Below are 27,003 nucleotides of genomic sequence, written 5' to 3'. Positions count from 1 at the left end.
ATCAACGATGCTTTCGAACTCATTGATGGGGACATGCTGTGCCGAGTGTGGGAGGAACTTGATTATCGGCTTGATGTCTGCCGAATCACTAAAGGGGCACATATCGAACATTTGTGAATGCCGAAAAAGAACTTTTTGAGTTTTTGTATGTGTGTGCAAAGCATTGTGAAAATATCTCAAATAATAAAGTTATTGTAGAGCTGTGAAATCGCTTCAATCATTTGTAGTAACCCTGTATTCGATTGATTTTTTGGGATGCCACGAGGAGTTCTTCAAAGTCTCCATTGAACGCTCTTGCAATGCATTCTTCTCTGATGTGCTGGATGGTCTGCTTAGGCGTGCCGCAGTCACATGCTGGCGAAGACAGCAGTCCTCATTTGAAGACTGAGCCAGCATATCTTCCATGCCCAGTTCTTAATCGGTTCAGAGTTGACCAGATCTTGCGGGGCTGATCAAACCCAGGTACTGCCTCGGTAATACAAGGCATTACGTGGCAAGTTGTTGGGGCATTCTGGAGCCATTCTCTTATCCAAGAGTTGATGTCAGACCCACTGAGGCTGTCGAATGCATGAGGAGGATGTCTTTAACGAAGCCTCGTGGTACTCAGATCAGGCATATCGATGTGTACCGATAGTAAAGGGTTTGCTTCGATCTTGTTGTATTCGATGACCAAGGCTGCTTCTCGTCGTATTTATTATACTGTATTAGTATACAGTATTAATATACTGCCATAAAAAGTCTCCTCCCCTATTTCACCAACTTATGGCTGCAATTTCGAAAAACTGCTTCTTAAACGAAACCTACATCATAAGTTTCTGTACTTAGCGGGTTTGCTGAGTGTTGATGAGTGAGCTAGGCAGTCAGTCAGTCACTAAGGACACTGCCTTTTATATAGAGAGATTCTGCGATGAAAAGGTAAATTTAGAAACATAGGGAACATATGATTATTTTACGAAGCTGTTGTGAACATCCAGTAGTTCCTTTTCCTCCTATTACTGAATGTGAAATTTCATCCAGCCGTGGGTTTCCACATGGAGGAACCAAAGGGAATGCCCTTCTCTATTGTTCTCGGTGGGAGCGCCTACACTATGGTTTTAACACGGGTTTGGGAGGTGAGGTACTGGCCATTCTGTTTAAGAGGCTTCAGCGGCCAAGCGCGCAACGCGACGTTCAGTGCGGGTAGCAATATCGCGTCAGCGCCTGCGGCAGCCGGCTTCCATTCAGATCGTGATTAAGGGTCTCAGATAGCCGGCGATGAAGCTCCTGCGATGCTACAGAGCGGCGCTTAAGGCATGGCCGAGGAAAGGGCAGGGGAGAGAAGGGAAGGGGCGCGCCAAAGTCGGAAGACCTTCCCCCTCCGCGGCCGGTGGCGAGGCTACGTGGATTGCTGTGTCCTTGACCAAATGATAGAACTTGCAACGGAAATTTCGCGTTCTCGTCAATACGGTATCAGAACGTTTAAGTTCTACCACTGTAAAGATGGAAGATCCGCGATTCGGAATGTCAGATCTGTGAAGTAAGCAGCGGCGGGAACACCACCATAAAATTACGCAGCACCAACACTCCAAACCACCGACTCTCGGAGAGAGATTTTAACCGTGTTCAAACTAATGTTAAAGTATCGAACTATTTTTCTCCGAATCATACAGTTTATGGGAAATCAGTGAGAATAATTACTTTTGGAAACCTTTTACCAGACAAAGCCTGTTATCACAATAAACTGTTTCTCTTAATAAAACGGCACAGTGTCTACACAAAAAGATGAAGTCAGTTTTCGCCACTGAATAAATAACTACTTACACTTACTACGTAATTTAAATACAACCGCTTAATTTCCATTTACTACGGTCACTTGGCAGTAAGTACTTTTAATCCCAGTTTCTGTTACTTATGGAATTTATCACTATACTTCAGTAAATTATTTGAAGAAGACACACATGTTTCAACAAGGATACAAAAAAATATTTAACTTATAGCTATCATTCATATGATCAAAACTATTATTTAACACGACTACATTTCTTTACGACTGTTATTTGTTGACGTTTTACTAACACCAATATTTGTCTGGCTTTCTTTGACATGGAAAGCAACACGAACAATTACTGTTAAGATTGTTGCAGTTAAACAATTATGTTACTTTTCTTTCAGAAATGCTATTGAAAACTTGTCCTCATGGTCACGCAAAGCGGTATTTAATAATGATGTTCAAAATTTACTACCAAAACAGTACTATTGCCAGTAATTTACTATTATTCAAGCTTCAATAAACATCAGGATATTCGGAATAAATTCGTTTAGGTAAGGACCCTAGTAAGGTAAATGACATAGGAAAACCAGGGTTAATCACAAGGTACATTTAACACTTATATTCTACTGATTGAAGATGGATGGTTCATACTGTGATACACTTCTAAATAAAGTACTTTGCCTGTTACTGATGTCGAAGGTGGCGTGAGGCGGTGCTATGTAGTAACATTGCGCAGGTACGGCTTTTGATGTACATAGCTCTGTCTTCCTCTTGGTGGCGACAGTAAAATTGCAAATTTCTGAGGTATTAATTTATTGCCGTACTGCGCCAATCATGTAGAACACGTGCGAGGCCAAAAACCTGGTCTTGCAGGTAAATTCTGGGCCTCTAGTGCTTGACCAACCTAATGCGTGTTCACCTCTTGCAGGGCAGCTACCGAATGTCTGAGCCACTTGCGCGCCAATTCTCACTCGCGCGCCCCACCACCTTTTCCATTCCACCACAGAATGGAGTTCCGTTCTACCTATGATCCCAACACCTTTTCAATTTACACTTGTGCTTACAAAAACCCTAAGTACGAACCATCTACACTTGCATTACAGCATATACACTCCTGGAAATTAAAATAAGAACACCGTGAATTCATTGTCCCAGGAAGGGGAAACTTTATTGACACATTCCTGGGGTCAGATACATCACATGATCACACTGACAGAACCACAGGCACATAGACACAGGCAACAGAGCATGCACAATGTCGGCACTATTACAGTGTATATCCACCTTTCGCAGCAATGCAGGCTGCTATTCTCCCATGGAGACGATCGTAGAGATGCTGGATGTAGTCCTGTGGAACGGCTTGCCATGCCATTTCCACCTAGCGCCTCAGTTGGACCAGCGTTCGTGCTGGACGTGTAGACCGCGTGAGACGACGCTTCATCCAGTCCCAAACATGCTCAATGGCGGACAGATCCGGAGATCTTGCTGGCCAGGGTAGTTGACTTACACCTTCTAGAGCACGTTGGGTGGCACGGGATACATGCGGACGTGCATTGTCCTGTTGGAACAGCAAGTTCCCTTGCCGGTCTAGGAATGGTAGAACGATGGGTTCGATGACGGTTTGGATGTACCGTGCACTATTCAGTGTCCCCTCGACGATCACCAGTGGTGTACGGCCAGTGTAGGAGATCGCTCCCCACACCATGATGCCGGGTGTTGGCCCTGTGTGCCTCGGTCGTATGCAGTCCTGATTGTGGCGCTCACCTGCACGGCGCCAAACACGCATACGACCATCATTGGCACCAAGGCAGAAGCGACTCTCATCGCTGAAGACGACACGTCTCCATTCGTCCCTCCATTCACGCCTGTCGCGACACCACTGGAGGCGGGCTGCACGATGTCGGGGCGTGAGCGGAAGACGGCCTAACGGTGTGCGGGACCGTAGCCCAGCTTCATGGAGACGGTTGCGAATGGTCCTCGCCGATACCCCAGGAGAAACAGTGTCCCTAATTTGCTGGGAAGTGGCGGTGCGGTCCCCTACGGCACTGCGTAGGATCCTACGGTCTTGGCGTGCATCCGTGCGTCGCTGCGGTCCGGTCCCAGGTCGACGGGCACGTGCACCTTCCGACGACCACTGGCGACAACATCGATGTACTGTGGAGACCTCACGCCCCACGTGTTGCGCAATTCGGCGGTACATCCACCCGGCCTCCCGCATGCCCACTATACGACCTCGCTCAAAGTCCGTCAACTGCACATACGGTTCACGTCCACGCTGTCGCGGCATGCTACCAGTGTTAAAGACTGCGATGGAGCTCCGTATGCCACGGCAAACTGGCTGACACTGACGGCGGCGGTGCACAAATGCTGCGCAGCTAGCGCCATTCGACGGCCAACACCGCGGTTCCTGGTGTGTCCGCTGTGCCGTGCGTGTGATCATTGCTTGTACAGCCCTCTCGCAGTGTCCGGAGCAAGTATGGTTGGTCTGACACACCGGTGTCAATGTGTTCTTTTTTCCATTTCCAGGAGTGTACATGCAAAACTGGCATAATTAATTACAGTTGTACTTGAAAAATTACATAATTATTTACAAAATATGTTTTAATACATTTATTCCACCTACGTGAAAGTTGTTATTTTAAACATATAAACTACACTTAAAAAAGCTTGCTCTCGTTATAGTATTTGCTTAATTTTTCAAAATTATTATGGAACTAAAAATTTTAAAATATACAGATTAATGGCAGTATTATATTTACAATAGCATTACAAACTCAATAGGCTGGTTGGCGACCAAAGATCCAGACGTTGATGGAGATCGCACTCGCACAGGCATAGAACACAAACACTAATCTACACTTGCAAAATGGTAAAGAGCAGCAGACAGTCATCATTTCCATACTAGCTTTATTAGAACAGATCCAGATTTCGGCTAGTAACTAGCAATCATCAATGCTAAAACTACAAGAAGTATATATTCAGAGCACGACATACAAAAATTACAACTCATGTCATGACCTATATCGCTTGTACATTATATTACATACCAGTATTTCGGAGTTGTTATACATGCCCAGTTCTTCAGACTCTTGTCACAGCTCATTGGAAACTACTGTGTAATTAAGATAGGCTGCGCAGACAACACATCTGTTGGCTGTGTAGCACCTTCTGTATGGACTACCTTGTACATAACCCTCATAGTAAGGCAATTATGGTCTCTAATGATATTTGCCGGCCTTGTGGCCGAGCGGTTCCAGGCGCTACAGTCTGGAACCGCGCGACCGCTACGGTCGCAGGTTCGAATCCTACCACGGGCATGGATGTGTGTGATGTCCTCAGGTTAGTTAGGTTTAAGTAGTTCTAAGTTCCAGGGGACTGATGACCTCAGATGTTAAGTCCCATAGTGCTCAGAGGCATCTAATGATATTTGAAGTTTGCGTAGGAATAAAATAAATTTCAAGTAAGTAAGTAAGTAAGTAAGTTTTCGACAACATATAGATTTATTCTGTGAAAACATTTACGATTTCCTTTACAATGGAATGAAGCGAAAAATGAGTTAACAACAACCAATAATCAAAGAGCTCCAGAAGGACTAGGAAATTTGCTTTAAAGTTTATCCTATCCCTTTAAAAAATAACAAGGTCAACACGAATAACGAGAGAGCGTCAGAAGGCTTAGAAATGGCCTTGAAATTTTGAGGTATTAAAGGATCAAGATCAATATACAGCACCAGAAGGCTTCGAAATATTCCCTTTCACAACATTAAAAAAATACTTTAACAGAAATGGATCAAGATACTTTACAGTTATCCCAAAACAGTTTAAAAGAGTAAATGGTCCGCTTCAAGACAGTTTACCCACGGTGGTAGCTACCACGATTGCAAACTGTAAAAGCACTGACAGAAAGCAGGCCTGTAGGCGTTTAAACGTTTGGTAAATTGCCAAATATATAGATAAAGTGAAACAAGCTTGCAATAGAGTTTAACTTGGTGAAATTTCGTAACTGTCTGATGGTTTGAAACCTTCCTATTTGCACAATTTTGAGGCCTTGATTGCTGGAGGGGAAAGCAGGCAAGGGCAAATTTAACGAGGAACGGAAAGTTAGGAAGATACCTGGGACAGAGAGTTGCAAAAAACATAAGAAATTACGTGACCGATGACCCGCAACTCGGCACAGTATAGCAGTTCCATTGAGGTCCTAGTACCGGTCTTCACCCAGAATCAGCCTGCAAAACTGATAATCTGATATTAGCGTTAGATCACTTTCGTCAGTAACCAAGTAAAACAAAAGAATAATTCATGACTTGAGCCTACTGCAAATTTATTCCTTTTTTAAAAATGTCACACGTTTAAATAATATTATAATACTTAAGCCCATGAAATAATCGAAAGCAACTGCTATAAAAGTATTTGTCCCCAGAACTATATATAATATATACATGCTGACAAACGTTTAAACAAGAGAGTAATATTGAAGCACAAGATTAATCCAAGGAAATTACAACAAGTTGCCTCCTCATATCCAGTTACTAAATACAGTTTTCCGTAATTCCTTCACGAAAGAAGACGAAGCAAATACCCCAGAATTCGAAACCAGAACAGCTGTTAGCATGAGTGACATAAAAGTAGATATCTTAGGTGCTGCGAAACAACTCAAATCACTTAAGAAACGCTAATCTTCCGGTCCAGATGGTATACCAGTCAGGTTCCTCTTAGAGCAGGGCTTAACAACCGGCCGGTTTTGAGCGCGAGTACTCGCGTCTGCTCAGGCACTTGCTCGCGAGCAGGTGCAAGGTCGTAGAGTAGGGTGGGAGGGGAGGGGAGGGAGGGGAAATGCGCGCGCACGCTTGAATGTGATTCCGCGTTCTTAGCCGATTTAACTAGCCATCTGAATGCTTTGAACATTTTACTACAAGGTAAAGATCTGCTAATTACTCATTTCATAGATCGAATACGAGCTTTTAAAATGAAATTGACACTTTGGGTGAGTCAGCTGGAAACAGGAAACCTAGCTCATTTTCCTAAATTATCATCCATGCAAGATGTTCACAAAGACTGTGAACGTTATTCACATAGTTTAGTTGATCAGCGCTTTGAAGATCTGACAGCACTAGACAGTGATTTTGACCTGTTCTCTCCATATTCAGCGAATATTTAAGAGATTCGTCCTGAGCTGCAGCAAGAAATTATTGACCTGCAGTGTGACAGAGAATACAGAGAGAAATTTCAGAACAAGAAAAACATTTTGGAATTCTACAGACACTTCCCTCAGGATAGATTTCCTCGTTTGCACAAACTGGCGGCTACAATAATATCAATGTTCGGTTCCACGTATGTTTGTGAACAACTGTTCTCTACAGTGAAATGTAACAAGACGCGCCTGAGAAACGCATTGTCTGATCGAAATTTAAACTGCACGCTGCGCCTAAAATGCACAAGAACAATTACTCCGAACATAGACGCAATTGTAAAGGGCAAAAAGTACAAGATTACCGAGAACCCCACACTTCAGTGAACCTTTTATTGTGTAACAGTTCACAAATTAATGCGAATGTAGAGGCATACACTAAGCTAATAAAATTATGTGGCATGTGTACATTCTCCTTTATTTGTTTCATTTGTCGCAGTAATAATTCGTGAGTGATATCCCTGCAGGTGGCCGCGGATTTACATTGACTGGCGGCAGCTGTTGTGTACCCCACGTGACTTTCCCACTCTCCGCTCTGGTCTGGTCCGGTAGTGGGGGTAGCGTGCTCGCACTGCTCCGTGCTCGCGCCTTGTTGCTCGCAGCTTGCTCCGCGAGCACGTATGTTGTGAAGCCCTGTCTTAGAGCATGCAGGCACAATTACACCTTTCTTAGCAATCACATACAACCACTCACTTGACGAAAGGTCTATTCCTAAAGACTGGAAAGTAGCACACGTCACACCAATATTCAAGAAAGGAAATAGGAGTAACCCATTGAATTACAGACCCATATCACTGACCTCAATTTGCAGTAGGATTTTGGAGCGTATACTGTGCTCGAGCATTATGAATCACCTTGAAGAAAATGACTTATTGATACATAAGCAACACGGATTCAGAAAATATCGTTCTTGTGCAACACAGCTAGCTCTATATTCCTATGAAGTATGAATGCTGTCGACAGGGGATCTCAGATCGATTCCCTATTCCTAGATTTCCATAAGGCTTTTGATACCGTCCGTCACATGCGATTATTAATCAAATTGCGTGCATGTAGAGTACCGTCTCAGTTGTGTGAGTGGATTCGTGAATTCCTCTCAGAGAGGTCACAGTTCGTAGTGATAGACGGTAAATCATGGAGTAGAACAGAAGTGATATCTGGCGTTCCGCAAGGTAGTGTCATTGGCGTTCTGCTGTTCCTGATTTATATAAATGAACTAGATGATAAAATGAGCAATCCCCTTAGAATGTTTGCAGCTGACGCTGTAATTTACCGTCTAGTAAAATAATCAGACGATCAATTACAATTACAAAATGATCTAGAGAGAATTTCTCTATGGTGTGAAAAGCGGCAATTAGCACTAAACAAAGAAAAGTGCGATGTCATCTGTAGTGGACTGACAAGGCAGCCAGTCCACAGTGACGGGTAGCCGAAAGGGCACGCGTACACACACGCCGACTGGCGCGAAGTCTGGAACAGGATTCGTAATGAATGTGATAAAGAAAAGAACGTAGCCACTAGAACACTTAACTTTTATATCGTCCTTTGGTATACAGCATTCTTGATGATACAAGTGAGACTCTTTAGATTCATGAAGTAACTAATGGCGCCTTGCTAGGTCGTAGCCATGGACTTAGCTGAAGGCTATTCTAACTGTCTCTCGGCAAATGAGAGAAAGGCTTCGTCAGTGTAGTCGCTAGCAACGTCGTCGTACAACTGGGGGCGAGTGCTAGTACGTATCTCGAGACCTGCCTTGTGGTGGCGCTCGGTCTGCGATCCTGACAGTGGCGACACGCGGGTCCGACATGTACTAATGGACCGCGGCCGATTTAAGCTACCACCTAGCAAGTGTGGTGTCTGGCGGTGACACCACATCATCCGATAAATTTTGGGTATACAATAAACTGCACAAATCTAAGGGCTGTCAATTTGACTAAATACCTAGGAATTACAGTTACGAGCATATTAAATTGGAAAGACCACATAGATAATATTGTGGGAAAGGCGAAACAAAGACTGCGCTTTGTTGGCAGAACACTTAGAAGATGCGACAAACCCACTAAGGAGACAGCCTACATCACACTTGTCCGTCCTCTGCTGGAATGTGGCTGCATGGTGTGGAATCCTTACCAGGTAGGATTGACGGAAGACATCGAAAAAGTGCAAAGAAGGGCAGCTCGTTTCGTGTTATCGCGCAATAGGGGTGAGAGTGTCACTGATATGATACGCGAGTTGGGGCGGCAGTCACTGAAACAATGGCGGTTTTCTTTGCGGCGGGATCTATTTACGAAATTTCAATCACCAACTTTCTCTTCCGAATCCGAAAATATTTCGTTGACACCCACCTACGTAGGGAGAAATAATCATCATAATAAGACAAGAGAAATCAGAGCTCGAACGGAAATATTTAGGTGTTCCTTTTTCCCACGCGCCATTCGAGAGTGGAATGGTAGAGAAATAGTATGAAAATGGTTCGATGAACCCTCTGCCAGGCACTTAAGTGTGAATTGCAGAGTAACCATGTAGATGTAGATGTATAAACTCTGACAGCGTTAAGATTGACTGCTCATTCAAAAATTTCGCTAGATGCAAATACTGCACGTAACAATAGAGGGCATTTGTCAACAGTCCTCACAGTGTTCGCTATATGACAGCCGTCTTCCTGTGCGGATTGGAATAAGTGACACCCCATTGGTCAGCCATTGTAATACTAAAACATTATTAAAAAGAAAAGAGTTTAACAAGTCGGCACAATAATCTACATCTACATCTACATCTACATTTATACTCCGCAAGCCACCCAACGGTGTGTGGCGGAGGGCACTTTACGTGCCACTATCATTACCTCCCTTTCCTGTTCCAGTCGCGTATGGTTCGCGGGAAGAACGACTGTCTGAAAGCCTCCGTGCGCACTCTAATCTCTCTAATTTTACATTCGTGATCTCCTCGGGAGGTATAAGTAGGGGGAAGCAATATATTCGATACCTCATCCAGAAACGCACCCTCTCGAAACCTGGCGAGCAAGCTACACCGCGATGCAGAGCGCCTCTCTTGCAGAGTCTGCCACTTGAGTGTATTAAACATCTCCGTAACGCTATCACGGTTACCAAATAACCCTGTGACGAAACGCGCCGCTCTTCTTTGGATCTTCTCTATCTCCTCCGTCAACCCGATCTGGTACGGATCCCACACTGATGAGCAATACTCAAGTATAGGTCGAACGAGTGTTTTGTAAGCCACCTCCTTTGTTGATGGACTACATTTTCTAAGCACTCTCCCAATGAATCTCAACCTGGTACCCGCCTTACCAACAATTAATGTTATATGATCATTCCACTTCAAATCGTTTCGCACGCATACTCCCAGATATTTTACAGAAGTAACTGCTACCAGTGTTTGTTCCGCTATCATATAATAATACAATAAAGGATCCTTCTTTCTATGTATTCGCAATACATTACATTTGTCTATGTTAAGGGACAGTTGCCACTCCCTGCACCAAGTGCCTATCCGCTGCAGATCTTCCTGCATTTCGCTACAATTTTCTAACGCTGCAACTTCTCTGTATACTACAGCATCATCCGCGAAAAGCCGCATGGAACTTCCGACACTATCTACTAGGTCATTTATATATATTGTGAAAAGCAATGGTCCCATAACACTCCCCTGTGGCACGCCAGAGGTTACTTTAACGTCTGTAGACGTCTCTCCATTGATAACAGCATGCTGTGTTCTGTTTGCTAAAAACTGTCTGTCCCAGTAGGACTCCTGTTAGTTGGACCCCTTCACAGATTCACGAAAAAACAGTACCGAAAGCAACTCAAATAATACCAAGACCAGTCACTGTGCAGCAACAGGAATGAACACACAGAACACAGAAGCGGCCAAAAGACCCGCCGAGACGACTGACCGACCGAACGACCAACCAAAGGTCGTTTCAGATGAAATCACAGGCAAGGGTAAAGGTTGCAAGTGAATTGCAAACTGACAGCTTGTTGCCAAGAGGTCACTTCGACGGACGGTAACACAATGATCGGCGGCGGTAACACACTTTCGATGGAAACCAACAGCCATCAATCAACCTCTTGCGAAACGGAACTTTTGTTCAGTTCCCGCGCAATCGGCCAACCGTCGTCCCGACCGCTTCTTCTCGGGGCTCCAACTTCCTCTCCCGCCTCCACCCATCCTGGTTTAGGTTTTCCGTGATTTCCCTAAATCGCTCCAGGCTAATGCCGGGATGGTTCCTTTGTAAAGGGCACGGCCGACTTCCTTTCCCGTCCTTCCCTAATCCGATGAGACTGATGTCCTCGCTGTTTGGTCTCTTCCCCCAAACAACCCAAACCAACCCCAACTTCCTCCCAGCGCTGTCCAGACGAAACTCGCACGTCGTGAAAATTCGGCTTACCAGCTGCAGCGCGGGGGCAGCACTAACAGACAGCCAGAGGAGAAATCAAGCAGAAGTCGCTCGGAAGGGAATTCGCAACGAGCCGACGCTGCTCAAGGTAGGTAAAATCAGTTGCACAGAATTTTTTCATAAAATTTACAAATAGCTAGGGGGCACATGATGTAGCTGTGGCTACTGGAATTGATTTGAACATTTTATTCTTTTATACATTTTTTTATCATCGTCGTGGCGAGGTATGTGGTTTCTTTACTTATAGAATAGTTCATAGATGGCGGCCAGGTATCACAAAAATGAATCGTTAGTGTGATTTTCCAATCCGTAGTGGATGCAGAGAGTATTGATCTTTGTGCCACTTCACAAAGCTTTTTAATTATAGGTACAATAATGATAATATACGGAATTACTGTTATTAACAATGGACATGCATTTAAACCATTATTATACAGTTACGTCGCCACTCTGTAGCACTACTGTTTCGCTTCTTATACCGGCACGCGGTTTATCTAGTGACGACAAGGTTTATTTCAGTCACAAGCAGCCAAGTGTAACACTACTGCGGTAGTAAATTTGCCAAATATGGCCTAAACTTGCAGCAAATGTTACCCTGTGAGAGAAGTTTAGAAAATTTGACGAGTTTGTCTGAAGGAAAATTGGTTCATAAGAATAGCTGTGGGTAGACAGCAGAAAGAAAATATTTTGTAAGAAGTAACAGCAACTGGTTACAGGTATTGTAATAGTTATACGGTCACGAACCTACTGAGGCATAAAAATGTAAAAAACTTATTTATAAAGAGCCAATTTTTACTAATTCAAAACGAACTTTCATTAAATACTGTTCTTTGAAGTGCAATGAAGACGCCCAAGTGGACAAATTACACAGTGAATAGCAGCAGTTGTCACTTTAGCAGTAAAGCAGTCTCAAGATTTGCAAATGAGCCCTTTCTCTTGTTTAATTTAATCATTACTTTTGCCTTTAACTAATACAGTCTAAACTTGTTCTTCACAACCTACACTAGACCAGATGCACATTATAATAGTGAAGTACAATTAATACACTCAATTATTATACAAAAGCAATAAGGAGACGCAGTATACAAACCTTCTACCTTTGTTTCTCAGTAAACACTTCAAGAACCATTAGCTAGAAACCTACTACTCTAATTTATCCTTTTTGTTATGATGGAAAAGAAATGTGGTCCCACAAACTATCCCTTTCATTCTAGCTACAAAACTACACACACTTTCAAAATTATGTAGCATTAAGGTAGAATTGGATTACTGTTCATTTGAGACCATTAATTTTGTACTATTTTAACACTCTTTACCCTGACAAAACCTCTAAAAAATCAGAGATAATCTCCAGTAACTTTCACTTCAAACAATCTCAAGGCAAAGTGTTTTATGATACCACTCGTGAAGCTAGTTGATTTTGAAATAACTTTAAAGAAACAAACATTAGAACACTTTTGTTTTCCAACTAATAATCTTTCCTAAACTGATATTAAAGATCATTGTCTAGTTAAGTTTCGAAATACTGAAACATAAATTGTCTCTTTCATATGTATGAAAAAACAAGTAAATTTTACCCTGCACCTTAAGAGTACTGGCATAACTTTGCCACACATCAATAAAATGCACTGTAAAACTGTTAATGCTTTTTATGCAAAGGACACTCTCGGATTTCGTCACTTAAAGGAGAGGATCCTACTTGGATAAGTGCATAGGATGGACACACTGTTCAAACACATTTTGAATATTAGGATTATGTTTTCACAGAACCAAACACACCATTACTGGTTCATACAGGAATGCAGTTCTGACCTTTCTTATGTGTGACGAAGTGGTTGCGCAATCGTGGTGTCGAGCATGTGGCGGCTAGGTGGTCTATCGATTGGCAATAATTAGCTCCATTTACCTCTTCTTGGCATTGTTAATATTTTTAGAGCTTTTCCCAAATCGAGAGCACCCTTTTACAGCCGCATATTAAATCGGAGGTCATTCCATCCCAATTGAAATACTGTAAGCCTCACTCGGCGGCACCTGCGCTGTTTACTCGTCAGCCACTTGCTACCGAATGCCTACTCCGCTCTCCCACTAGCCACATAGACTGAGCGCCATATCCACCTTTTCCTAGCGCGCCAACTCACTTCCGTTGCAGAGGGGAACTACTTTGAGTTTCTCTTAATACAATACAAAGTCCCTATGTATGAACCAGTTATTACATAGTTGCAAGCAAGCATATTTTAAAAAATCTCATTATTTAGACATATTAAGAAGTGTAACGTTCCCTGGCAGCATACACACACTGTTAATAAACTGAAATGACGTTTGATTGTACTATGTACGCCGCTATGAAGCAATTCGTATGTACTGTAATTGTTTAACAAAAAATATTATTAAATTTTGTATAAAGGACGTTGGTTATTATTATAATATTTTCTGTAATAATATTCTCGATGTATTTATGATTGTAATATTTCTATACTCATAATGTAATTACGAGATATGTTAATATCTGCGATGAAAAAATGTAAAATATAGCCACAGAGGAAAATAATGTTGTAATATTACAAAGAGATATTAATAATCAGCAATAGTATAAATAGCACTACATAATGTGCATTCTTTGTCGTCTTCCTCGAGCGCTGAGAGAGAGAGGAACCTGTGACGTAGCATTATATGCATGAGTACACTTCTCTTGTCTGTATCTGTCTTTAGCCGCCATTAGAGGAGAAATTGTATAGGTGTGTAATTTTAATTATTGTTGTGGTCTAAATACATTATAATTTATCAAAATTGTGTATTACTAATCTAAATTAGCTTGCCCATGTCATCTATAATATTTCTTTAAAGAATTTTCAGCACTTTTAGCGATTATCGTTGGTGTTGCTGGGCTGTGCCGCGACCGAACGATTTGCAGCGGCGGCACATTTAAAAAATTGTTCCGCAAAAAAAAAAAAAAATAACCAAACTCGTAAATCGGGAGCAGATAAAATTACCAGTGAATTACGAAATATTTTTCTTTTACAGCGATCCTGAGGCTGACTGAATTTATTACTGGTTTTACATTTGTGCATTCATAGGGGGATAATTAACGTTGAAGTTGTTAATCTGTTGGTTCTTTCAATTTCTAAAGCAAATAACTTAAACGTATAGTGAAGTGTGTTTTGTCAATGATAATTAAACGTTCAGGTCGGCTTGGCAATATTTTACCATTTTATGCTAACAGAGACAGTCTTGTGTTCCATAGCTAACGCCGGGAAAGAATTCAGTAAATATTTAAAAACCCACTGCATTTAGAAAATGTGTGCCAAGGCCGAAATACTTAAATTTAATTTAAAAAATTTTCAAAGTCATAAATGTTATTAATTAGTTAGTTTGAATTTATCAGCATGAGAAGGTTGCTAAAGTTCACGTAATTTTAAATGTGCTTAATTCTGTCTAAATGAATTTTTATTACCACACGTAAAAAAAGGGTTCTACAACAAAGTTCCGTACCGAAAGAGTGAATAACAAAAATATTTAAAGCCATTTCTTCCCCATTTTCATCCATTCATTATATATATATATATATATATATATATATATATATATATATATATATATATATATATATATAAAGTCAACGCAAATATATATAATTAAATACCACTTCCCTCCAATTAATACTTAACTTGCAACGAGTAAACATGTCACACTAACTTTCCACTTCTTTACGGTATACCAGAGACATCACATAGTAAACAATATACACTTGACATGCAGAATTAATCAGTACAAGTTATTAACAATATTGATTGTGATGTTACAACTCCAATTCCGATATTGGAATACAAATTCGAGCCTTCGTCGCCGAAGAACAGCAGTCAGCATTGGTACATGAACCTGACACCTGTTATGGAGGCTAACACGCAACAATGTTTGCTGAATGGTCGTTGAGGAGACAGTGTTGATAGCCCCTTATTTCATCTGGGCGGTCAGTTGGTGAATAGTTGCGCGCCTGTTCGCCCCTTTATTTCTCGTCGTTCGCAACTGTCATCCATAACCCCTGGCACACCACAATTGCCTCGGCGTAGGTTTCGTGTAGCACCGATCTGCCATGCACGGTTAAACCACGGTGGCACGCGAGTAGTTTACAAACTTAATCTTTTCGGAAATGCTTCACCCTTGGCCCGAAAGCCATTGATCATGTGCTTTTGGACAACAGACAAATGGCCCCGTTTCCTCATTACAACTACTGCAATGTTTTGCTGCGTCTCGCCGACCCGGTCTATGTCCCCCCCCCCCCCTCCCCCACCTCCCACCTGCTAGTGTTGCCGTCTACGAGAGGTTGTTGCACTTTGATGCCGAACACAGGTGTGGTCACAATAATGTTACACAAGTAACAGGCAAGGCGAACTCTAGATTGCGGTTTATTGGTAGAATCCTGAAACGATGCAGTCCTTCAACAAAGGAAATAGCTTACAATACTTACAATACCTAGGTTGCTCCAGTCTTAGGCTATTGTTCGTCTGTATGGGACCGTTACCAGTTGGGTCTGATTCAAGAGATTAATAGATGTGAGTGAAGGGGAAGTGCTAAGGTACAAGTTTGCAACGCTTTAGAGGAGATACAAAATTACATCTGCAACGAGTGTTGGTTCTTGGATGTGAAATGGTCTAAGGCATCCATTACTTAGACTGAAGCAGATCCCCAGGAAAGCCAAACTCATATTTGCGACGGTATAAGTCGCATAATTCGACGCCACGAAGACAAGAAATAATCTCTGTCGCTGGAAATCAGTACGTGCCTTGAAAGCACCTAAATCTCCAGCAACTGTGCTCACGACGACACTACTGAAATTAACCGTCCATAGTTCTGTGTACGAGCTGTGTTGACAGGATTTTGCGTGTTTTGTTCAATAGTCATTTAAGTATTTTTTATGCAAAACTTCTCATTTAACCTAAAGTGCTCCAAGTGGGGTTACTTTCCTATACTAAAGAGAATGAAACCGAGAATTCTTTGGTGTGAAACATTATTGCGCGACTGAGTGTATTCTTGCAAAGTAAATTTAAATTATTACCCAAGTGCAACCATTAAACTAAATGTGGAGAATTGTAGATTGCCTTGAAAGTAAATAAAGTAATTAACAATTCTACCTAGTGTGTGAACTTTGTTATTGGTACCTGCTGCCCAAGAAATTACGTAAAGTAACTATTTTAATAAAACTGAGAAAAACCAAGTATAAAAAACCTTTCGCAATCATTTCGATACTAACACATTTCTTGTATATAATACGTGTTTTCAGAGACAGTGTTGCTGATCTTACCTTCAGAAACGTACGTAGGCATTCTTGTAGTTCTGGCGTTGTTTTCATAGACCATGACTTTCTGAGTGTGTGCGTGTGACCAATTCTGACTGCAGTCATTAGTCAGCTACGTACGTGCGTCAACCTATTCCTTCAGTAATAGAAATTATTAAAAGAGAAAAAGTTTTAATAAGAACCAAAATACACTCCTGGAAATGGAAAAAAGAACACATTGACACCGGTGTGTCAGACCCACCATACTTGCTCCGGACACTGCGAGAGGGCTGTACAAGCAATGATCACACGCACGGCACAGCGGACACACCAGGAACCGCGGTGTTGGCCGTCGAATGGCGCTAGCTGCGCAGCATTTGTGCACCGCCGCCGTCAGTGACAGCCAGTTTGCCGTGGCATACGGAGCTCCATCGCAGTCTTTAACACTGGTAGCATGCCGCGACAGCGTGGACGTGAACCGTATGTGCAGTTGACGGACTTTGAGCGAGGGCGTATAGTGGGCATGCGGGAGGCCGGGTGGACGTACCGCCGAATTGCTCAACACGTGGGGCGTGAGGTCTCCACAGTACATCGATGTTGTCGCCAGTGGTCGGCGGAAGGTGCACGTGCCCGTCGACCTGGGACCGGACCGCAGCGACGCACGGATGCACGCCAAGACCGTAGGATCCTACAAAGTGCCGTAGGGGACCGCACCGCCACTTCCCAGCAAATTAGGGACACTGTTGCTCCTGGGGTATCGGCGAGGACCATTCGCAACCGTCTCCATGAAGCTGGGCTACGGTCCTGCACACCGTTAGGCCGTCTTCCGCTCACGCCCCAACATCGTGCAGCCCGCCTCCAGTGGTGTCGCGACAGGCGTGAATGGAGGGACGAATGGAGATGTGTCGTCTTCAGCGATGAGAGTCGCTTCTGCCTTGGTGCCAATGATGGTCGTATGCGTGTTTGGCGCCGTGCAGGTGAGCGCCACAATCAGGACTGCATACGACCGAGGCACACAGGGCCAACATCTGGCATCATGGTGTGGGGAGCGATCTCCTACACTGGCCGTACACCACTGGTGATCGTCGAGGGGACACTGAATAGTGCACGGTACATCCAAACCGTCATCGAACCCATCGTTCTACCATTCCTAGACCGGCAAGGGAACTTGCTGTTCCAACAGGACAATGCACGTCCGCATGTATCCCGTGCCACCCAACGTGCTCTAGAAGGTGTAAGTCAACTACCCTGGCCAGCAAGATCTCCGGATCTGTCCCCCATTGAGCATGTTTGGGACTGGATGAAGCGTCGTCTCACGCGGTCTGCACGTCCAGCACGAACGCTGGTCCAACTGAGGCGCCAGGTGGAAATGGCATGGCAAGCCGTTCCACAGGACTACATCCAGCATCTCTACGATCGTCTCCATGGGAGAATAGCAGCCTGCATTGCTGCGAAAGGTGGATCTACACTGTACTAGTGCCGACATTGTGCATGCTCTGTTGCCTGTGTCCATGTGCCTGTGGTTATGTCAGTGTGATCATGTGATGTATCTGACACCAGGAATGTGTCAATAAAGTTTCCCCTTCCTGGGACAATGAATTCACGGTGTTCTTATTTCAATTTCCGGGAGTGTATATTAAACACCAAATTTGGTGAATTTGTTGAATAACGTCAATCGATTCGTCATATTGGCTGACGACCGTGTTTACCAATATTATCACCACTCGCAAGTAGTAGTTTGACAAAAAAGGAAAGCTGCAACTAAGACTATACGATAACTTCACACTTGACCGAGCTTTATCCATTACGCGGCATCTGAGGTCACTAGCGGTTGTTAAGGAGGTAGTTGTGCTTAAGTGTTTCAATTATGTAAGCTAGAATAACATCTGAAGTACTAAACGCAATTGGAAGAGTAGAAACCGTGAGTGTTGTAAGCGACCTTTAGACAGGACTAGAACATTTACTACGTCTACATACTGTCGTTATATATATCTTCAGATGAGAGAACAGCACTTACATCGCCATGCTACCGTTATACTGAGTACTGAGTTGTGGTCTTGTCGACAAGGGTTAAGTAACACTGACACACAGAACATTCAGATTTAAAGTACTACAGATTTTCAGTAACATGCTGCGCAGTGTTGCTCCTTTGTGTGTTTCTAGTATTTGAGCAGTTATCTATCTACACCATTGTTGTATGCAGTTACAGCAGGTTGGAGAGGTAAGAAATGTGTGTCCTTTCAGAGCTAAATAAAGTGTAGTGTTCATTTATTGTGTGTGTTGGTTCATTAACTGATGTTCGCATACAAACGTGTGAGCAAAAGAGGAACACGACACGTATCTCAATTAAATGCAATTCTGCCTGATGAACAAGAGTACATTCAATCAAGGAGTATTTAAGGAACTATCTAAAAGATTAATGCAAAGGCCCTAGTCAACGCTTTACAAGTTTTCCACTAGAGTGACTCCTGTTGTGAGTACATGATACAACTTGCCGGGGCAGTTACGTCTGCTCAAATCTGCTCACAAGAAGAGCCTTCAGCCCTCTGCAGAAGTTGCTAGCGAGTTCACACCGCCGGCTTAGCCAGTAGCGTGCGTGATTGAATCAGTTAACGGGTGTGGACACTGGAAGCTATGCAGTTCAGAACACAGTTGCTTCTCTCTCATGTGATTCGGGCCAGAGTAGAACAGACTTTTTTTTTTTTTCGGAGGCAGAGCCTCAGGTTTTGGACTCCGTGACCAGCCACCAACAGACCTTAACATGAATCGCCTCCCCTGCTATCACTCAGTTCCTTAGTTTGTTCGAACTCCTGGACTGGCCTACACCTGGTAACTTCCTACCCTAGACACATTCCGTTTATCCCATATCCCGGTTCACTGAACAAATGTTCTGTACCACAAGCTGCGACACTGCCGCGAATAAATAAGTGACCCGTATATGCAATAGGTTTCCTTTACTTTACGTCTATGGTCACAAACGTTTTGTTAACAGATTACCGGTTTCGGTCTATAATGACCATCATCAGATCTGTTTCATAAAAACAAAGCCGGCCGCAGTAGCCGAGCGGTTCTAGGCGCTTCTGTCTGGAACTGCGCGACCGCTACTGTCGCAGGTTCGAATCCTGCCTCGGTCATGGATGTGTGTGATGTCCTTAGGTTAGTTAGGTTTAATTAGTTCTAAGTTCTAGGCGACTGATGACCCCAGACGTTAAGTCGCATAGAGCCATTTGAACCATTTTGACAACTGGTGCCTCCCAGTATATACCACAGATTTGTCATCACCTACAGGGGTCTCCAGTAGTGTCACACGCCAGTCTGAAATGGTATGCTAAGACTGACTGGTCACCAGGAATGAAATAAAACATTTCCGACCATGACAGTTTATAATTCTGTGAACTTCTTAGCAGCTGGCGTCGCCACAATCTTGACTTGCTACCGAAGCTACTAGATTTACATCGTCAGCCATTGTCGTTCCCTAGCTGCCGCTTTCTGAAGATATTTTATTGGTACTAGTCCATGGCGAGCAAGCCTTTGTCCATGACACAAGGAATGTTTGGTCTGAACACACATTTTACTAAAGAAAGAACTGCAGTACTTCGAAGAGTTGAAAGTCCCTGGCAGATCAAAACTGTGTGCCGGACCGAGACTCGAACTCGGGACCTTTGCCTTTCGCGGAAAAGTGCTCTACCACTGAACTACCCAAGCACGACTCACGCCCCGTCCTCCTGCCAGTATCTCGTCTCCTTCCTTCCAAACTTTACAGAAGCTCTCCTGCGAAACTTGCAGAACTAGCACTCCTGAATAAAAGGATATTGTGGAGACAAGTGGTAGAGCACTTGCCCGCGAAAGGCAAAGGTCCTGATTTCGACTCTCGGTCCGGCACACAGTCTTAATCTGCTAGGAAGTTTCATATCAGCGCACACTCCGTTGCAGAGTGAAAATCTCATTCTGGAAACATCCCCCAGGCTGTGGCTAAGACATGTCTCCACAATATCCTTTCTTTCAGGAGTGCTAGTTCTGCAAGGTTCGCAGGAGACCTTCTGTAAAGTTTGGCAGGTAGGAGACGAGATACTGGCAGAGGTAAAGCTGTGAGGACGGGGCGTGAGTCGTGTTTGGGTAGCTCAGTGGTAGAGCACTTGCCCGCGAAAGGCAAAGGTCCCGAGTTCGAGTCTCGGTCTAGCACACAGTTTTAATATGCCAGCAAGTTTCGTATCTGCGCACACTCCGCTGCAAAGTGAAAATCTCATACTTGGAAGAGTTCATTCTATCAGCAACCTGCTGCTGCTTTCCAAGTGATCTTTGGACCCAAAAAACGACTATTGTGGTGAATGAGAAGAATCGGATAATGTTTGGAGGAGTAGGAGGTCGAGGCGGTGGAGGTGGGGGGCGGGGGGAGAGGGGAGGGGAGGGTACCTAACTGTTGCGCCGGAGGGACGTCCGATGAAGAGAGGGCCGCTGGAGCAGCTCGGGCGACGGCATCACCGCATCCATAATGCATGGAGCGGCAAGTGTCTGGCGGCAGGCGAGGCGCAGGGGGCAACCAACTACCCGGAGCACTCCAGCCACCAGTGGGGTTTCCAAATGCGCCCCAGTGCCGCGCTGCACCGAACTCAGCCCTTCAGAACACGCCCTGCGTGTGTGACCGTGTGTGTGGTAGAGGTTCTCTTCCGTCTTCCTATGAAGGATCAAGGGATTTAGGCTAAGGTGAAAAACCATAGGATAACGATATGAACACATCCAGATGGCGGTAATGTAGCTTACACGAGGTATAAACAGGCAGTTCACTGGCGGAGTGATGCATACGAAAAGGTTTCCGGCTTGATTATGATCGCATAACGGGAATTAACAGACTCTGAAAGCAGAACGGTAGCGGTAGTTTAACGCATGGGATCATCATCCATTTCGGAAATAGTCAGGTACAACAGTATCAAGAGTGTACCGAAAGTTTCAGGCGTTACCAAAGACAAAGCAGCGGTCGACGGCCTTCACTTAAAGACCGAAAGCAGCGGCGTTTGTGTAGAGTTGTCAGTGCAAAGAGACAAACAACTATGGGTGAAATAGCGTCAGACGAGCTTATTCTTTAGGGAAGTGCGACAAAATTTGGCGTTAATGGTTTACGACAGCAGACGACAGAGTCATGTCTTTGCTAACAGCGCGACATCATCAGCAGCGTCTCTCCTTGGCCCGTGACCATATCGGTTAGACCCTAGACGACTGGATAATCGGGGCCTGGTCACAAGACTGCCGATTGCAGTTGGTAAGAGCTGATGGTAGGTTTCAAGTGCGGCGCAGACCCCATGAACACACAGACTCAACTTGTCAATAAGGCACTCTGCAAGATGGTGGTCGTTTCATAGTATTTAGGGCTGAGTTTACATAAAATAGACTGATTCCTCTGGTCCAACTGAACCGATCATTGATTATGTTCTGCAACTTGGAGACCATTTGTAGTCATTCATGGGCGTCGTATTGCCAAACAACGATGGCCCATTTGGATCTCCGGGCAGGGACTACTCAAGAGGATGTCGTATGGCTAAGCAGGGATGGCTAGAGGACAAATGTAAGGATGGATACTGCCTACAGGAAAATTAGAGACCTTTGGAGATAAGAGAACCGCTTGTATGAATATCAAGAGCTCAGATGGAAACCCAGTTCTAAGCAAAGAAGGGAAAGCAGAAAGGTGGAAGGAGTATATAGAGGGGTCTATACAAGGGAGATTTACGTGAGGACAATATTACGGAAATGGAAGAGAATGCAGATGAAATTGAAATGGGGGATATGATACTGCGTGAAGAATTTGACAGAGCACTGAAAGACCTGAGTCGAAACAAGGCCCCGGGAGTAGACAACATTCCATTAGAACTACCGACAGCCTCGGGAGAGCCAGTCCTGACAAACTCTACCATCTGGTGAGCAAGATGTATGAGACAGGCAAAATTCCCTCCGACGTCAATAAAAATATAATAATTCCAATCCCAAAGAAAGCTGGTGTTGACAGATGTGAAAATTACCGAACTATCAGTTTAATAAGTCAGAGCTGCAAATTACTAACGCAAATTCCATACGAAAAAACTGGTAGAAGCCGACCTCGAGGAAGATCAGTTTGGATTCCGTAGAAATATTGGAACATGTGAGGCAATACTGACCCTACGAGTTATCTTAGAAGAAAGATTAAGGAAAGGCAAACCTACGTTTCTCGCATTTGTAGAGAGAAAGCTTTTGACAATGTTGACTGGAATACTCTCTTTAAATTTCTGATGGTGGTAGGCGTAAGATACAGGGAGCGAAAGGCTACTTACAATTTGTACAGGAACAAGACGGCAGTTATAAGAATTGATGGACCTGAAAGGGAAGTAGTGGTTGGGAAGGGAGTGAGACAGGGTTGTAGCCTCTCCCCGATACTATTTAATCTGTATATTGAGCAAGCAGTAAAGGAAACAAAAGGAAAGTTCGGAGTAGGTATTAAAATCCATGGAGAAGAAATAAAAACTGAGGTTCGCCGATGACATTGTAATTCTGTCGTAGACAGCAAAGGACTTGGAAGAGCAGTTGAACGGAATGGACAGTGTCTTGAAAGGAGGATATAAGATGAACATCAACAAAAGCAAAACGAGGATAATGGAGTCTACTCGAATTAAGGGGCTCCGGAACGCCCTATACTTGCAATGTTAAAATAACGCTTATAAATTACATCTTTCCTCACAAAGTATTTTAGGTAGGAAGTTGAACTTTTTACTCATTATTTATTGGAATATGGGCTACAACTAAACACAGGGATTTTACAAAATTTTAGTTCAGTTATTAAAGATGATTTTTTTTCAATTGTAATGAAAATTCACAACATTTTTTTGCAATTTTTTATTTATATATTCAAAAATATACAGTTTTTTGGAAAAAGGCTGTGTTAAATTATGCAGAAGGTACTGTGTAACATTTACTGAAAGTTTGAAACTAATATGTTTGGAAGATCCTTAGAAAACATGTAAGTAGTATGAGAAAATAAAAGTTTTGGGAATCGAGCGACAAAGATTGGATTAACTTTTTAGTGCATTCCAGGTCCAGAGGATGGATTATCTTCATCCTCTGCAAACTCCTCCTCCAGCTTCCTCTTGTTCCTCCTCCTGTTTACTCTTGCTTGTATTTCTAGACTCTTTACAGCCCTGTCTGCAGCCCGAAGGCGTTCCTTGTCTAAAGCAAGCATCGCTCGTACCATGTTAGAACCTATCTTCATTCCCATATTTCTAAATACCTTGCACCTTACAATGTTGCCATCATTGGAAGTCGCAACAGCATCATACACACCAAAGTGAAGTGTTTCTATTCCAACAAATACAGTCTTGGGGATTCTCGACCATATAACACTATTTACACTTTCATTGGGGTTTTGAGTTTTTCCGTGAATACACTTTTTCAACAGTTCAGCTACTGCTAGGTCTCTGAAAATAGGTTTCATCACCTCCTTTATTGCATGAGGCAGACTATGCTTATGAGTGTACACTTCAACAGTTAGCAATCCTTTGTTATATTTACACCAACTGTCTTCTTCTTTGGGACACAAGCTATGTTGGGGATTTTCATTGTCTTTATTGTTTACAGTAATAACACATACCTTTGGCTTTCCAACATTTCTCCTTTTCTTAAAAGCCTTCAGAGGATTTCTAATAACTTCAATTTTACTCATTATTATACTTCAACAAAACAGAGACTCAAGAAACAGAATTAATTACGAATATTTTCGAGATAACGACAGAGTAAATAAACGTGAAACAATCGACAATCACACCAGCGATATATATTGAACCATCACAGGTTAGCCACAACACATACTTTATCTCACATCACTAAAATGTACCTGATGAACACGGACGTTAATAATAATACCATTTGACAGCAGTTTAACAGCGCCACAGTGGGTCACGCCCATGTAGAACACATTTAAAAAAAATTTAAAAATAATTGTAGTCTTCGGAATTGAATAAATTATATATCTATTAAAAGGTAATAGTTTGCAGATTCAGAAAACGCAAAAAAGTAAAAATTGAACTTTTCACGATTTTGAGCCTTTCCGGAGCCCCTTAAGACGGGTGAAGCTGAGGGAATTAGATTAGGAAATGAGACACTTAAAGTAGTAAAGGAGTTTTGCTATTTGGGGAGCAAAATAACTGATGATGGTCGAAGTAGAGAGGATATAAAATGTAGACTGGGAATGGCAAGGAAAGCGTTTCTGAAGAAGAGAAATTTAAGATAGAGCATAGATTTCAGCGTCAGGAAACCGTTTTTGAAAGAATTTGTATGGAGTGTAGCCATGTATGGAAGTGAAACATGGACGATAAATAGTATGGACAAGAAGAGAATAGAAGCTTTCAAAATGTGGTGCTACAAAAGATTGCTGAAGATTAGATGGGTAGATCACATACCTAATGAGGAGGTATTGAATAGAATTGGGGAGAAGGGTAGTTTGTAGCACAGCTTGACTTGAAGAAGGGATCGGTTAGTAGGACATGTCTGAGGCTTCAAGGGATCACCAATTTAGTATTGGAGGGCTGCGTGGAAGGTAAAAATCGTTGAAGGGGACTAAGAGATGAATACATTAAGCAGATCTCAGGACTGAAGACCACAACAACAACAACAGTGAGAACACGGCTTAATATTTCTGCAGACGACTTCCAACGACCTGTTCAGTCCATGCCACGTCGATTTGTTGCACTACGAGGGGCAGATGGAGGTCCGACACTAAATTAGGTCGTATTACATGGCTTTTGTCACATCATTGTATATATTCTCTATACCCTGCTAATAATTCATAGTATTGGTCCCATTAATCACAAGTGTTTTCCCTGAGGCCTGGAAACTGGGACAAATTAAGCCACTGCCTAAAAACTACATCGCCACAGCACTCTCTGACTACGGCCCCATGTGCCTTCTTCCTGCACTATCAAAGGCCTTAGAATATATAGTCCATAACCAGCTCACCATCTACCTAACTACTAACAACCTACTAGACGAATACCAATCAGGTTTCCATAAACATCGAAGCACAACATCCGCACTGATAAAGGTGACAGATGACCTGAAACTTGCCATGGACTGACAAGAAGCGACTACCATTTGCTTCTTAGATTTCAGCAAAGCATTTGATACTGTCGACTTCGCCATCTTACTAGCCAAACTTAGCGGTCTAAATTTCTCACCAAGTGCAGTGCAATGGTTTCGCTCATACATGACGTCTCGTCGGCAACGCGTCCTATCTGGGAATATAAAATCACAATGGCGGCAGGTAGTGTCAGGTGTTCCCCAAGGCTCAGTATTAGGTCCTATACTCTTCTCTCTGTATGTCAATGACGTGTCATCGGTTCTGACCTATTGCAAATATCATATGTATGCTGATGACCTTCATTTGTATCTAAGTGCGAAACCAAGCAATCTTAAGAAAGCTATTGAAAATTTCAATACAGACCTCGATGCACTACCAAAATGGGCACAGGAAATAGGATTAAAACTAAACCCATCTAAAATCCAAGCGGTACTTGTTGGTCACTCTAAGCACATTAGCCCAAAATATCGGGAATCCGTACCATCTCTTACCCTAAATGGAACAAATATTAACTTCTCTCCCTCAGCAAAGACTTTGGGAGTAATAATGGATGAAAATCTAATTTGGACAGAGCACGAAACTGCAGTGTGCAAAAAGCATCAGCTTCCCTTCATGTCCTACAAAAATATAAAAAACTCTTCCCTTTCGAGTTGAAAAAGAAATTAGTACAAACGCTTATACTCCCAATCATTGACTGCAGCGATATTATCCTACAAGGCCTCTCTCAGGAAAATTCACGACTTCTGGAACTGGTCATGAATGCCTGCGTCCGATATATCGGTGACATTCGACTTTTTGATCACATTTCACCAGCATATCGAAAATTGACCTGGCTATGTGCAGACAAACGCAGAGATTTCCATACACTCTGTCTCATCTAGTGCCTCATAAATGTACACTGTCCCTCATATCTCTCCTCGTCCTCAACGCTTATGTCGGAACAACATGACAGAAACACACGTTCCCATCATAATAAAGTCCTCTCTGTTTCACTGCTGCGCTTAGTCACCTTCTCCAAGTCCTTTGCAGTAGCGGGAACCCGACTCTGTAATAACCTCCCTCGTTATGTTAGAGAACTTAAAAACATGTCCGGCTTCAAAAAAACAGTTAATGACGTATCTACTTAAGCAACAGTAATGCCTTCCTCTGTACATGAATGCACTTCACCTCATTACTTCCCTCTTTCCCTCTCCTTAAATCTCTCTTCCCCAAGCGGGCCGAAGTGGCCGTGCGGTTATAGGCGTTGCAGTCTGGAACCGCAGACCGCTACGGTCGCAGGTTCGAAT

The sequence above is a fragment of the Schistocerca nitens genome, chromosome 4 (genome assembly GCF_023898315.1).
Source record: "Schistocerca nitens isolate TAMUIC-IGC-003100 chromosome 4, iqSchNite1.1, whole genome shotgun sequence".
Taxonomy (NCBI): domain Eukaryota; kingdom Metazoa; phylum Arthropoda; class Insecta; order Orthoptera; family Acrididae; genus Schistocerca; species Schistocerca nitens.
The sequence above is the reverse complement of the archived record's forward strand: the minus strand, read 5'-3'. Positions refer to the sequence as shown.